The 14,484-nt window shown below is 29.9% G+C and overlaps 1 protein-coding gene across 2 annotated transcripts in view; it reads right to left on the bottom strand.

The window, feature by feature from the left end:
* LOC136035497 (importin-9-like) overlaps window positions 1–14,484 on the bottom strand; it is an 82,823-nt gene that overhangs the window by 26,734 nt on the left and 41,605 nt on the right. The window lies entirely within an intron of this gene.

The following is a 14,484-nucleotide window of genomic DNA, read 5'->3' as shown; positions in this document are numbered from 1 at the left end:
AAAAGGAAAAAAACTGAAAAATAAGCTAAAATAAAGGTAAAACCCAATAAAAAACTAAAAAGAAAAAAGGAAAAAACTAAAAAAAATTTTCATCTAAAAAACTAAAAAAAACTAAAAAAGGTAAAAACTAAAAGAACTAAAAAGAAAAAAATAAATGACGACACTCAAAGAGAAAGCGACCAGGACAAAAGGAATGTTCGATTAGCAATCAACAAAGCACCGGGGACACAGGGAGTATAAATGACGACAGGACATAAGTAAAAAAAAAACTAACAAAACTAAAAAGAAGGTAAAAAACTACAAAAAAACTAAAAAGAAAAAAAACTAAAAAAAGGCAAAAACTACAAAAAAAATAAAATAAAGGTAAAAACCAATAAAAAACTAAAAAAAAAACTGAAAAAACTAAAAAAAGGCAAAAACTACAAAAAAAAACTAAAACTAATAAAAAAAGAAAAAAAGCTAAAAAACTAAAAAAACTAAAAAAACTAAAAAAAGGTAAAAAACTAAAAAAAAATAAAAAATAAAGAAAAACTAAAAAAAAGGAAAAAACTGAAAAATAAGCTAAAATAAAGGTAAAAACCAATAAAAAACTAAAAAAAAATTTCATCTAAAAAACTAAAAAAAACTAAAAAAGGTAAAAACTAAAAGAACTAAAAAAGAAAAAAATAAATGACGACACTCAAAGAGAAAGCGACCAGGACAAAAGGAATGTTCGATTAGCAATCAACAAAGCACCGGGACACAGGGAGTATAAATGACGACCAGGACATAAGTAAAAAAAAAAACTAACAAAACTAAAAAGAAGGTAAAAAACTACAAAAAAAAAAGAAAAAAAAACTAAAAACTAAAAAAAAAAACTAAAAAATCTACAAATCTAAATAAACTAAAAAAGAAAAAAAAGGAAAAAAATAAAGGAGAAAAACAAAACTAAAAAAACGAATGTATATACAGACCGGGACACCGGGATACAAATGACGACCGGGACACAGGGAATATAAATGACGACCGGGACACAGGGACACAACTACAACGGGGACACCGGGGGAAACAGGGGGATATAAATGACGACCGGGACACCGGGACAGGGAATGGTCGATTAGCAATCACCATCAACAAAGCTCAAGGGCAATCATTAGAATCATGATGTATAGATCTGAATACAGATTGTTTTCCCATGGACCATTATATGTTGCATGTTCAAGAGTCGGTAAACCTGACAATCTATTTATATGCAAAGACAATGGGACAGCAAAGAATGTTGTATATTCGCAAGTTTTACGTAGTTAAAACCATATATATATATATATATATATATATATATATAATATATATATATATATACTAGCTGTTGGGGTGGCGCTTCGCGCCACCCCAACACCTAGTTGGTGGGGGCCCTTCGCGCCCCCCCAAGCCCCCCCGCGCGCGTAAGTCGTTACGCGCCATATTAGCTACGCGCCATTGTAGTTGTGTCCCTATGTCCCACCTGTGAATATAGATAGATATATTATATATATGTTTTTAACTACGTAAAACTTGCGAATATACAACATTCTTTGCTGTCCCATTGTCTGTGCATATAAATAGATTGTCAGGTTTACCGACTCTTGAACATGCAACATATAATGGTCCATGGGAAAACAATCCGTATTCAGATCTATACCTCATGATTCTAATGATTACCCTTGAGCTTTGTTGATGGTGATTGCTAATCGAACATTCCCTGTCCCGGTGTCCCGGTCGTCATTTATATCCCCCTGTGCCCCCCGGCGTCCCCGTTGTAGTTGTGTCCCTGTGTCCCGGTCGTCATTTATATTTTTTACTTATGTCCTGGTAATTATGGCTTATGTATGGTCATTTATATTCCCTGTGTCCCGGTCGTCATTTGTATCCCGGTGTCCCGGTCTGTATATACATTCGTTTTTTAGTTTTGTTTTTCTCCTTTATTTTTTTCCTTTTTTATTTTTTTTCTTTTTTAGTTTATTTAGATTTTTAGATTTTTTAGTTTTTTTATTAGTTTTTAGTTTTTTTTTTCTTTTTAGTTTTTTTGTAGTTTTTACCTTCTTTTTAGTTTTTTTAGTTTTTTTTTTTACTTATGTCCTGGTCGTCATTTATACTCCGTGTCCCGGTGCTTTGTTGATTGCTAATCGAACATTCCTTTTATCCCGGTCGCTTTCTCTTTGAGTGTCGTCATTTATTTTTTTATTTTTTAGTTCTTACCTTTTTTAGTTTTTTTTAGTTTTTTAGATGAAAATTTTTTTTAGTTTTTTTCTTTTTTTTCTTTTTAGTTTTTTATTGGTTTTTACCCTTTTTTTAGCTTTTTTAGTATTTTTTCGTTTTTTCTTTTTACTTTTTTTTTTAGTTTTTATCTTTTTTATTTTTTTTTTTATTTTTATTCTTAATTTTATTAGTTTTCTTTTTCTCTTCTATTTTTCAGTTTTTTCCTTTTTTTTAGTTTTTTTTTTAGTTTTTAGTTTTTTTTAGTTTTTTACCTTTTTTTAGTTTTTTTTAGTTTTTTTAGTTTTTTAGCCTTTTTATTATTTTTTTATTAGTTTTTAGTTTTTTTGTAGTTTTTGCCTTTTTTCAGTTTTTTCAGTTTTTTTTTTAGTTTTTAGTTTTTTACCTTTTTTAGCCTAAAATTTTATTAGTTTTCTTTTTCTCTTCTATTTTTCAGTTTTTTCCTTTTTTTTAGTTTTTTTTTTAGTTTTTAGTTTTTTTTTAGTTTTTTACCTTTTTTTAGTTTTTTTTAGTTTTTTTAGTTTTTTAGCCTTTTTATTTTTTTTTATTAGTTTTTAGTTTTTTTGTAGTTTTTGCCTTTTTTTAGTTTTTTCCATGACGTCACCTGATCCACGATCCACAGATCCACAGACAACTTATTTTTATATATATATATATATATATATAATATATATATATATATATATATATATATATATATATATATATATATATATATATATATATATATATATATATATATATATATATATATCTATCTATATTCACAGGTGGGACATAGGGACACAACTACAATGGCGCGTAACTATTATGGCGCGTAACGACTTACGCGCGCGGGGGGCTTGGGGGGGGGGGCACGAAGCGCCCCCACCAACTAGGTGTTGGGGTGGCGCGAAGCGCCACCCCAACAGCTAGTATATATCTATATATATAAAAATAAGTTGTCTGTGTGTGGATCTGTGGATGGATCAGGTGACGTCATGTTTGTTCGCATATGACGTCTGAATTATTTCACACTAATACAAAAGAAGAAAAAAACTAAAAAAGGTAAAAACTACAAAAAAAACTAAAAAGAAAAAAAAACTAAAAAAGCTAAATACTAAAAAAAAAACTAAAAAAAGGTAAAAATCTAATAACTAAAAAAAACTGAAAAAAATAAAAAAAGGCAAAAACTACAAAAAAAATAAAAACTAATAAAAAAACTAAAAAAGCTAAAAAACTAAAAAAACTAAAAAAAACTAAAAAAAGGTAAAAAACTAAAAAAAACTAAAAACTAAAAAAGAAAAAAACTAAAAAAAAGGAAAAAACTGAAAAATAAAAGAGAAAAAGAAAACTAAAAAAATATGAATAAATATATATAAAAATAAGTTGTTTGTGGGTTATGTCTGTCTGTCTGTCTGTCGAGTGACGTCGTGTTTGTCCGCATATGACGTCTGAATTATTAAACATATATATAAAAATAAGTTGTCTGTGTGTGGATCTGTGGATGGATCAGGTGACGTCATGTTTGTTCGCATATGACGTCTGAATTATTTCACACTAATACAAAAGAAGAAAAAAACTAAAAAAGGTAAAAACTACAAAAAAAAACTAAAAAGAAAAAAAAAACTAAAAAAGCTAAAAAACTAAAAAAAACTAAAAAAAAGGTAAAAATCTAATAACTAAAAAAAACTGAAAAAAATAAAAAAAGGCAAAATCTACAAAAAAAATAAAAACTAATAAAAAAACTAAAAAAGCTAAAAAACTAAAAAAACTAAAAAAAACTAAAAAAAGGTAAAAAACTAAAAAAAACTAAAAACTAAAAAAGAAAAAAACTAAAAAAAAGGAAAAAACTGAAAAATAAAAGAGAAAAAGAAAACTAAAAAAATATGAATAAATATATATAAAAATAAGTTGTTTGTGGGTTATGTCTGTCTGTCTGTCTGTCGAGTGACGTCGTGTTTGTCCGCATATGACGTCTGAATTATTAAAAACTAAAAAAAACTGAAAAAACTAAAAAAAGGCAAAAACTAAAAAAAAACTAAAAACTAATAAAAAAACTAAAAAAGCTAAAAAACTAAAAAAACTAAAAAAACTAAAAAAGGTAAAAAACAAAAAAAGAAAAGACTAAAAAAAGGAAAAAACTGAAAAATAAGAGAAAAAGAAAACTAAACAAATATTAATAAATATAAAAAATATAAATATAAATATAATATAAATTAGCAATCAACAAAGCACCGAGACACAAATGACGACCGGGACACAGGGAGTATAAATGACGACCAGGACATAAGTAAAAAAAAAACTAAAAAAACAAAAAAATGGTAAAAACTACAAAAAAACTAAAAACTAATAAAAAAACTAAAAAATCTAAAAATCTAAATAAACTAAAAAAGAAAAAAAAGAAAAAAGGAAAAAAATAAAGGAGAAAAACAAAACTAAAAAACGAATGTATATACAGACCGGGACACCGGGATACAAATGACGACCGGGACACAGGGAATATAAATGACGACCGGGACACAGGGACACAACTACAATGGGGACGCCGGGGGGCACAGGGGGATATAAATGACGACCGGGACACCGGGACACAAGGAATATAAATGACGCCCGGGACACTCAAAGAGAAATCACAGACTGGAACACCGGGACACAAATGACGACCGGGACACAGGGAATATAAATGACGACCGGGACACAGGGACATAACTACAAAGGGGACGCCGGGGTGCACAGGGGGATATATAAATGACGATGGCGACTCAGGGAATGGTCGATTAGCAATCACCATCAACAAAGCTCAAGGGCAATCATTAGAATTATGAGGTATAGATCTGAATACGGATTGTTTTCCAATGGACCATTATATGTTGCATGTTCAAGAGTCGGTAAACCTGACAATCTATTTATATGCACAGACAATGGGACAGCAAAGAATGTTGTATATTCGCAAGTTTTACGTAGTTAAAAACATATATATATATATATATATATATATATATATATATATATATATATATATATATATATATATATATATATATATATATATATATATATATATATATATATATATATATATATATATATATATATATATATATATATATCTATCTATCTATATTCACAGGTGGGACATAGGGACACAACTACAATGGCGCGTAACTAATATGGCGCGTAACGACTTACGCGCGCGGGGGGGCTTGGGGGGGGCGCGAAGCGCCCCCACCAACTAGGTGTTGGGGTGGCGCGAAGCGCCACCCCAACAGCTAGTATATATATATATATATATATATATATATATATATATATATATATATATATATATATATATATATATATATATATATATATATATATATATATATATATATATATATATATTTATATATATATATATATATATATATATATTTATATATATATATATATATATATATATATATATATATATATATATATATATATATATATATATATATATATATATATATATATATATATATATATATATATATATATATATATATATATATATATATATATATATATATATATATATATATCTATATATATAAAAATAAGTTGTCTGTCTGTGGATGTGTCGGGTGACGTCACCTGAAAAAACTGGATCAGGTGACGTCAAAACTGAAAAAACTAAAAAAAGGCAAAAACTACAAAAAAAACTAAAAACTAATAAAAAAAACTAAAAAAAACTAAAAAAAATAAAAAAGCTAAAAAACTAAAAAAACTAAAAAAAGGCAAAAACTACAAAAAAAACTAAAAACTAATAAAAAAGCTAAAAAACTAATAAAACTAAAAAAAGGCAAAAACTACAAAAAACTAAAAACTAATAAAAAAAATAAAAAAGCTAAAAAACTAAAAAAAGGTGAAAAACTAAAAAAAGGTAAAAAACTAAAAAAACTAAAAACTAAAAAAAACTAAAAAAAAAGGAAAAAACTGAAAAATAAGCTAAAATAAAGGTAAAAACCAATAAAAAACTAAAAAAAAAACTGAAAAAACTAAAAAAAGGCAAAAACTACAAAAAAAAACTAAAAACTAATAAAAAAAGTAAAAAAGCTAAAAAACTAAAAAAACTAAAAAAAACTAAAAAAAGGTAAAAAACTAAAAAAAATAAAAAATAAAAAAAAAATAAAAAAAAGGAAAAAACTGAAAAATAAGCTAAAATAAAGGTAAAAACCAATAAAAAACTAAAAAGAAAAAAAGGAAAAAACTAAAAAAAATTTTCATCTAAAAAACTAAAAAAAACTAAAAAAGGTAAAAACTAAAAGAACTAAAAAAGAAAAAAATAAATGACGAAACTCAAAGAGAAAGCGACCAGGACAAAAGGAATGTTCGATTAGCAATCAACAAAGCACCGGGACACAGGGAGTATAAATGACGACCAGGACATAAGTAAAAAAAAAAACTATCTATATATATAAAAATAAGTTGTCTGTGGATCTGTGGATCGTGGATCAGGTGGCGTCACCTGAAAAAACTGGATCAGGTGACGTCAAAACTGAAAAAACTAAAAAAAGGCAAAAACTACAAAAAAAACTAAAAACTAATAAAAAAAATAAAAAAGCTAAAAAACTAAAAAAACTAAAAAAAGGCAAAAACTACAAAAAAAACTAAAAACTAATAAAAAAGCTAAAAAACTAAAAAAACTAAAAAAAAGGCAAAAACTACAAAAAAAACTGAAAACTAATAAAAAAAATAAAAAAGCTAAAAAACTAAAAAAACTAAAAAAAGGTAAAAAACTAAAAAAAACTAAAAACTAAAAAAAACTAAAAAAAAGGAAAAAACTGAAAAATAAACTAAATAAAGGTAAAAACCAATAAAAAACTAAAAAAAAAACTGAAAAAACTAAAAAAAGGCAAAAACTACAAAAAAACTAAAAACTAATAAAAAAAGTAAAAAAGCTAAAAAACTAAATGACGACACTCAAAGAGAAAGCGACCAGGACAAAAGGAATGTTCGATTAGCAATCAACAAAGCACCGGGACACAGGGAGTATAAATGACGACCAGGACATAAGTAAAAAAAAAAATTAACAAAACTAAAAAGAAGGTAAAAACTACAAAAAAACTAAAAAGAAAAAAAAACTAAAAACTAATAAAAAAACTAAAAAATCTAAAAATCTAAATAAACTAAAAAAGAAAAAAAAAGGAAAAAAATAAAGGAGAAAAACAAAACTAAAAAACGAATGTATATACAGACCGGTACACCGGGATACAAATGACGACCGGGACACAGGGAATATAAATGACGACCGGGACACAGGGACACAACTACAACGGGGACACCGGGGGAAACAGGGGGATGTAAATGACGACCGGGACACCGGGACAGGGAATGGTCGATTAGCAATCACCATCAACAAAGCTCAAGGGCAATCATTAGAATCATGAGGTATAGATCTGAATACAGATTATTTTCCCATGGACCATTATATGTTGCATGTTCAAGAGTCGGTAAACCTGACAATCTATTTATATGCAAAGACAATGGGACAGCAAAGAATGTTGTATATTCGCAAGTTTTACGTAGTTAAAACCATATATATATATATATATATATATATATATATATATATATATATATATATATATATATATATATATATATATATATATATATATATATATATCTATCTATATTCACAGGTGGGACATAGGGACACAACTACAATGGCGCGTAACTATTATGGCGCGTAACGACTTACGCGCGCGGGGGGGCTTGGGGGGGCGCGAAGCGCCCCCACCAACTAGGTGTTGGGGTGGCGCGAAGCGCCACCCCAACAGCTAGTATATATATAAAAATAAGTTGTCTGTCTGTCTGTGGATGGATCAGGTGACGTCACCTGAAAAAACTGGATCAGGTGACGTCAAAACTGAAAAAACTAAAAAAAGGCAAAAACTACAAAAAAAACTAAAAACTAATAAAAAAATAAAAAAGCTAAAAAACTAAAAAAACTAAAAAAAGGCAAAAACTACAAAAAAAACTAAAAACTAATAAAAAAGCTAAAAAACTAAAAAAACTAAAAAAAGGCAAAAACTACAAAAAAAACTAAAAACTAATAAAAAAAATAAAAAAGCTAAAAAACTAAAAAAACTAAAAAAACTAAAAAAAGGTAAAAAACTTAAAAAAACTAAAAACTAAAAAAAACTAAAAAAAAAGGAAAAAACTGAAAAATAAGCTAAAATAAAGGTAAAAACCAATAAAAAACTAAAAAAAAACTGAAAAAACTAAAAAAAGGCAAAAACTACAAAAAAAAACTAAAAACTAATAAAAAAAGTAAAAAAGCTAAAAAATAAAAAAACTAAAAAAACTAAAAAAAGGTAAAAAACTAAAAAAAAATAAAAAATAAAAAAAAACTAAAAAAAAGGAAAAAACTGAAAAATAAGCTAAAATAAAGGTAAAAACCAATAAAAAACTAAAAAGAAAAAAAGGAAAAAACTAAAAAAAATTTTCGTCTAAAAAACTAAAAAAAACTAAAAAAGGTAAAAACTAAAAGAACTAAAAAAGAAAAAATAAATGACGACACTCAAAGAGAAAGCGACCAGGACAAAAGGAATGTTCGATTAGCAATCAACAAAGCACCGGGACACAGGGAGTATAAATGACGACCAGGACATAAGTAAAAAAAAAAAACTATCTATATATATAAAAATAAGTTGTCTGTGGATCTGTGGATCGTGGATCAGGTGACGTCACCTGAAAAAACTGGATCAGGTGACGTCAAAACTGAAAAAACTAAAAAAAGGCAAAAACTACAAAAAAACTAAAAACTAATAAAAAAAAATAAAAAAGCTAAAAAACTAAAAAAACTAAAAAAAGGCAAAAACTACAAAAAAAACTAAAAACTAATAAAAAAGCTAAAAAACTAAAAAAACTAAAAAAAAGGCAAAAACTACAAAAAAAAACTAAAAACTAATAAAAAAAATAAAAAAGCTAAAAAACTAAAAAAACTAAAAAAACTAAAAAAAGGTAAAAAACTAAAAAAACTAAAAACTAAAAAAAACTAAAAAAAAGGAAAAAACTGAAAAATAAGCTAAAATAAAGGTAAAAACCAATAAAAAACTAAAAAAAAAACTGAAAAAACTAAAAAAAGGCAAAATCTACAAAAAAACTAAAAACTAATAAAAAAAAGTAAAAAAGCTAAAAAACTAAAAAAACTAAAAAAACTAAAAAAACTAAAAAAAGGTAAAAAACTAAAAAAAATAAAAAATAAAAAAAAACTAAAAAAAAGGAAAAAACTGAAAAATAAGCTAACATAAAGGTAAAAACCAATAAAAAACTAAAAAGAAAAAAAGGAAAAAACTAAAAAAAAATTTCATCTAAAAAACTAAAAAAAACTAAAAAAGGTAAAAACTAAAAGAACTAAAAAAGAAAAAAATAAATGACGACACTCAAAGAGAAAGCGACCAGGACAAAAGGAATGTTCGATTAGCAATCAACAAAGCACCGGGACACAGGGAGTATAAATGACGACCAGGACATAAGTAAAAAAAAAAATTAACAAAACTAAAAAGAAGGTAAAAACTACAAAAAAACTAAAAAGAAAAAAAAACTAAAAACTAATAAAAAAACTAAAAAATCTAAAAATCTAAATAAACTAAAAAAGAAAAAAAAAGGAAAAAAATAAAGGAGAAAAACAAAACTAAAAAACGAATGTATATACAGACCGGTACACCGGGATACAAATGACGACCGGGACACAGGGAATATAAATGACGACCGGGACACAGGGACACAACTACAACGGGGACACCGGGGGAAACAGGGGGATATAAATGACGACCGGGACAAAAAAACTAAAAAGAAAAAAAAAACTAAAAACTAATAAAAAAACTAAAAAATCTAAAAATCTAAATAAGCTAAAAAAGAAAAAAAAAGGAAAAAAATAAAGGAGAAAAACAAAACTAAAAAACGAATGTATATACAGACCGGGACACCGGGATACAAATGACGACCGGGACACAGGGAATATAAATGACGACCGGGACACAGGGACACAACTACAACGGGGACACCGGGGGAAACAGGGGGATGTAAATGACGACCGGGACACCGGGACAGGGAATGGTCGATTAGCAATCACCATCAACAAAGCTCAAGGGCAATCATTAGAATCATGAGGTATAGATCTGAATACAGATTGTTTTCCCATGGACCATTATATGTTGCATGTTCAAGAGTCGGTAAACCTGACAATCTATTTATATGCAAAGACAATGGGACAGCAAAGAATGTTGTATATTCGCAAGTTTTACGTAGTTAAAACCATATATATATATATATATATATATATATATATATATATATATATATATATATATATATATATATATATATATATATATATATATATATATATATATATATATATATATATATATATATATCTATCTATATTCACAGGTGGGACATAGGGACACAACTACAATGGCGCGTAACTATTATGGCGCGTAACAACTTACGCGCGCGGGGGGGCTTGGGGGGGGGGGGCGCGAAGCGCCCCCACCAACTAGGTGTTGGGGTGGCGCGAAGCGCCACCCCAACAGCTAGTATATATATATATATATATATATATATATATATATATATATATATATATATATATCTTTCTATATTCACAGGTGGGACACAGGGACACAACTACAATGGCGCGTAACGACATACGCGTGCGGGGGGGCTTGGGGGGCACGAAGCGCCCCCACCAGCTTGGTATTGGGCCCACCAATAGCTAGTCTTCTATATATATATATATAAATAAGTTGTCTGTGTGTCTGTCGAGTCACGTCATGTTTGTGTGTCGACTGACGTCATGTTTGTCGACTGACGTCATTATAAGGATTGAGCTGTATGCGTCATGAAGTTGTTTGTCCACTGACGACATGTTTGTTATGACGTCAAAGGCTTTGTATATGACGTCATTATAAGTAGGCTATATAAGAAGGCCTTTCAAAGAGAAATTTTTAATATAGATCATAAATGACAGAGGAACCTGCAATGGCAGAAGAAAGAACCGAGGAAGCTGCTCAAAGAGCTAATGCCAAAAGGCTTGCGGCTAATAGAGAAAGTAAGAAAAGAAAGCGTGCCGAGGAATCACAACAACAGCGTGAAAACAGGCTTGCGGCTAATAGAGAAAGCATGAAAAGAAAGCGTGCCGAGGAATCACAACAACAGCATGAAAACAGGCTTGCGTCTCAAAGAGAAATCACCAAAAGAAAGCGTGCCGAGGAATCACAAGAGCAACCTAAAACAATCTGGACAGCGAGAGTCAAAACGTATCAAAACTGAAAATGATAGCGATGATGATTGGGTTTAGGATTTTAACTTGGATAAGGTCATTTATACCTACCAGATTTTAGTTCAAAAAACAAAGGTTCGGCGATGTGTATTTCATAGTGACGAAAGACAAGTCAAGGTAAAACAAACCAAACAAGTTGAAAGTGATACCGATGATAAAAAAAACGATGTTGAAAAGATTATTGTTTCCCAGTTGCAACATCTTTTCCACATTGATAATAAATCGAATAGAATTGATGCCTACTGATACGCAACTATCAACGAAGTGGCAATCGTTATGGTCGGTGATTTGTATATGACTTCAAAGGCTTTGTATATGACGTCATCATAAGTATATAAGAAGGCGTTTCAAAGAGAAGTTTTTATTAGACTCATCGATGCTACGATGCCCTACAATATCCTATCTTATTTGGGATGGGGAGCCGACGGCTATCACTTTAATATTAAATGGATAAATCCAGCCACTAACAGAGAAATGTATAAGAAATGCAGCGCAATGAAATATTATGCCTATAGATTAATGATTCGTCATTAATTACATTTATATATAATCCATCTTGGGATTAGATACGACCGGGACAAAGGGAATATAAATGACGCCCGGGACACAGGGACACAACTACAACGGGGACGCCGGAAGGGCACATGGGGGATATATAAATGACGACTGGGACACAGAGAATATTCGATTAGTAATTACCATCAACAAAACCCAAGGGCAATCATTAGAAAAATCCGGTATAGATCTAAATACGGATTGTTTTCCCATGGACAATTATATGTTGCATGTTCAAGAGTCGGTAAACCTGACAATCTATTTATATGTTTTTGTTTTTACTGTTTTATAAAGTAGAGATGAGAGAAAGAGTCAAACTTTAGTGCAAAGAGCAAGGCGTTGAAGAAGGAGCAGCCCCTTTCATATACGGGGTAATTTCTGTTCGTTTTAAGTTTTAATGTCGCTCCTTACTTTCAGTTAATAAAACTTGTTTTTTGTAATTCAATATCCACTAAGAACAATAGTAAATTTTATCTGTCCAATCTTATAAACAAAGCTAATTTTGATTTGAGCTCCCCATGGCAACGCCGAGCATACTGGAAGGTGGAATCAAATATCTTTGAATAGCAACCAGAAGATTATAAATGAGCATGCAGTTTGTCATTATCTCTAAATCTTTCCCAGGTGTATTTTTCAGTCTCGGTGGGGTCTGTTTAATTCAGTGATCAAATTGACACGAGTACAACACAGATGCGTTAAACGAAACATCCAACATATAACCAATATAGAGATAATGTTGTAAATATGATCCTTAGAGGATTTTGTCCTCTGTGTATTAGTACTAGAAAGCCAGAAACATAAAAAAAAACTATATATGTATTAACTAGATATGTAGTACTTTAATCGTGTGGTTAGAAACTGAAAAGAAGTATTTGTTATCTATAATACGTTAATAAATTAAATGAAATGATGGATGATTCTAAACTGCTTAAGCAAAAGGCGTGGAGAAAACTTTCTAAGGTAAAAATAAACAAAAATACACAATTAAATCTCAAGCTAGAAAACAAGAAACAGCGAAGAATGGCCACGAAAACGATCCAATTAGGTCAGTAATTTAAGAAAGAATTCCTGTTTTTCACAAGGTGGGTGTATCGAAGCTGTTTGACGTCATAACATGTAGAAAACGTTCAAATTGTCAGCGGTTTGCTGACCAGCGACAATGAGAATCCATAATGAAGCCAGCCACATGTCTAGTGCTGGGGCCCAGCGGAGAAGCCAACGGTTTTCCGGTATTATATATATATATATATATATATATATATATATATATATATATATATATATATATATATATATATATATATATATATATATATATATATATATATATATAAATAAGTTGTCTGTCTGTCTGTCTGTGGATCAGGTGACGTCATGTTTCTGTGTTGACTGACGTCATGAAATTAGTTGTCGTCATTTTTGCTTTGACGGTGACGTCATTAACGGTATTTGAACGCAAAACCGCGCAGTTAGATGAAAATCCACCTGGACAGCGAGAGTCAAAACATATCAAAACTGAAAATGATAGCGATGATGATTGGGTTTGGGATTTTGACTTGGATAAGGTCATCAATGCCTACCAGATTTAAGTTAAAAAAACAAAGGTTCGTCGATATGTACTTCATAGTGACGCTGAAAAATAAAGAAGAAAAAGAAAACTGAAAAAAGAAAAAAGGTAAAAAACTAAAAAAAAAACTAAAAAGAAAAAACACTCAAAGAGAAATTACAGACCGGGACACAAATGACGACCGAGACAGAGGGAATATAAGTGACGACCAGGAACCTCAAAGAGAAATTACAGACTGGGACACCCGGACACAAATCACGACCGGGACACAGGGAATATAAATGACGACCGGGACACAGGGACACAACTACAACGGGGACGCCGGGGGCACAGGCGGGATATATAAATGACGACCGGGACACAGGGATTGTTCGAGTAGAAATTACAGACCGGGACACAGGGACACAAATGACGACCGGGACACCGGGACACAGGGAATATAAATGACGACCGGGACACTCAAAGAGAAATTACAAACTGGGACACCGGGACACAAATGACGACCGGGACACAGGGAATATAAATGACGACCGGGACACAGGGACACATCATTAGAATAATGAGGTATAGATCTGAATACGGATTGTTTTTCCCATGGACAATTATATGTTGCATGTTCAAGAGTCAGTAAACCTGACAATCTATTTATATGCACAGACAATGGGACAGCGAAGAATGTTGTATATTCGCATGTTTTACGTAGTTAAAAACATATATTTATATCTATCTCTATTCACAGGTGGGACAAAGGGACACAACTACAATGGCGCGTAACTAATATGGCGCGTAACGACTTACGCGCGCGGGGGGGCTTGGGGGGGGGGGC

The sequence above is a fragment of the Artemia franciscana genome, chromosome 14 (genome assembly GCF_032884065.1).
Source record: "Artemia franciscana chromosome 14, ASM3288406v1, whole genome shotgun sequence".
In the NCBI taxonomy this organism is placed as follows: domain Eukaryota; kingdom Metazoa; phylum Arthropoda; class Branchiopoda; order Anostraca; family Artemiidae; genus Artemia; species Artemia franciscana.
This window is presented reverse-complemented; position numbering and strand designations above follow the sequence as displayed.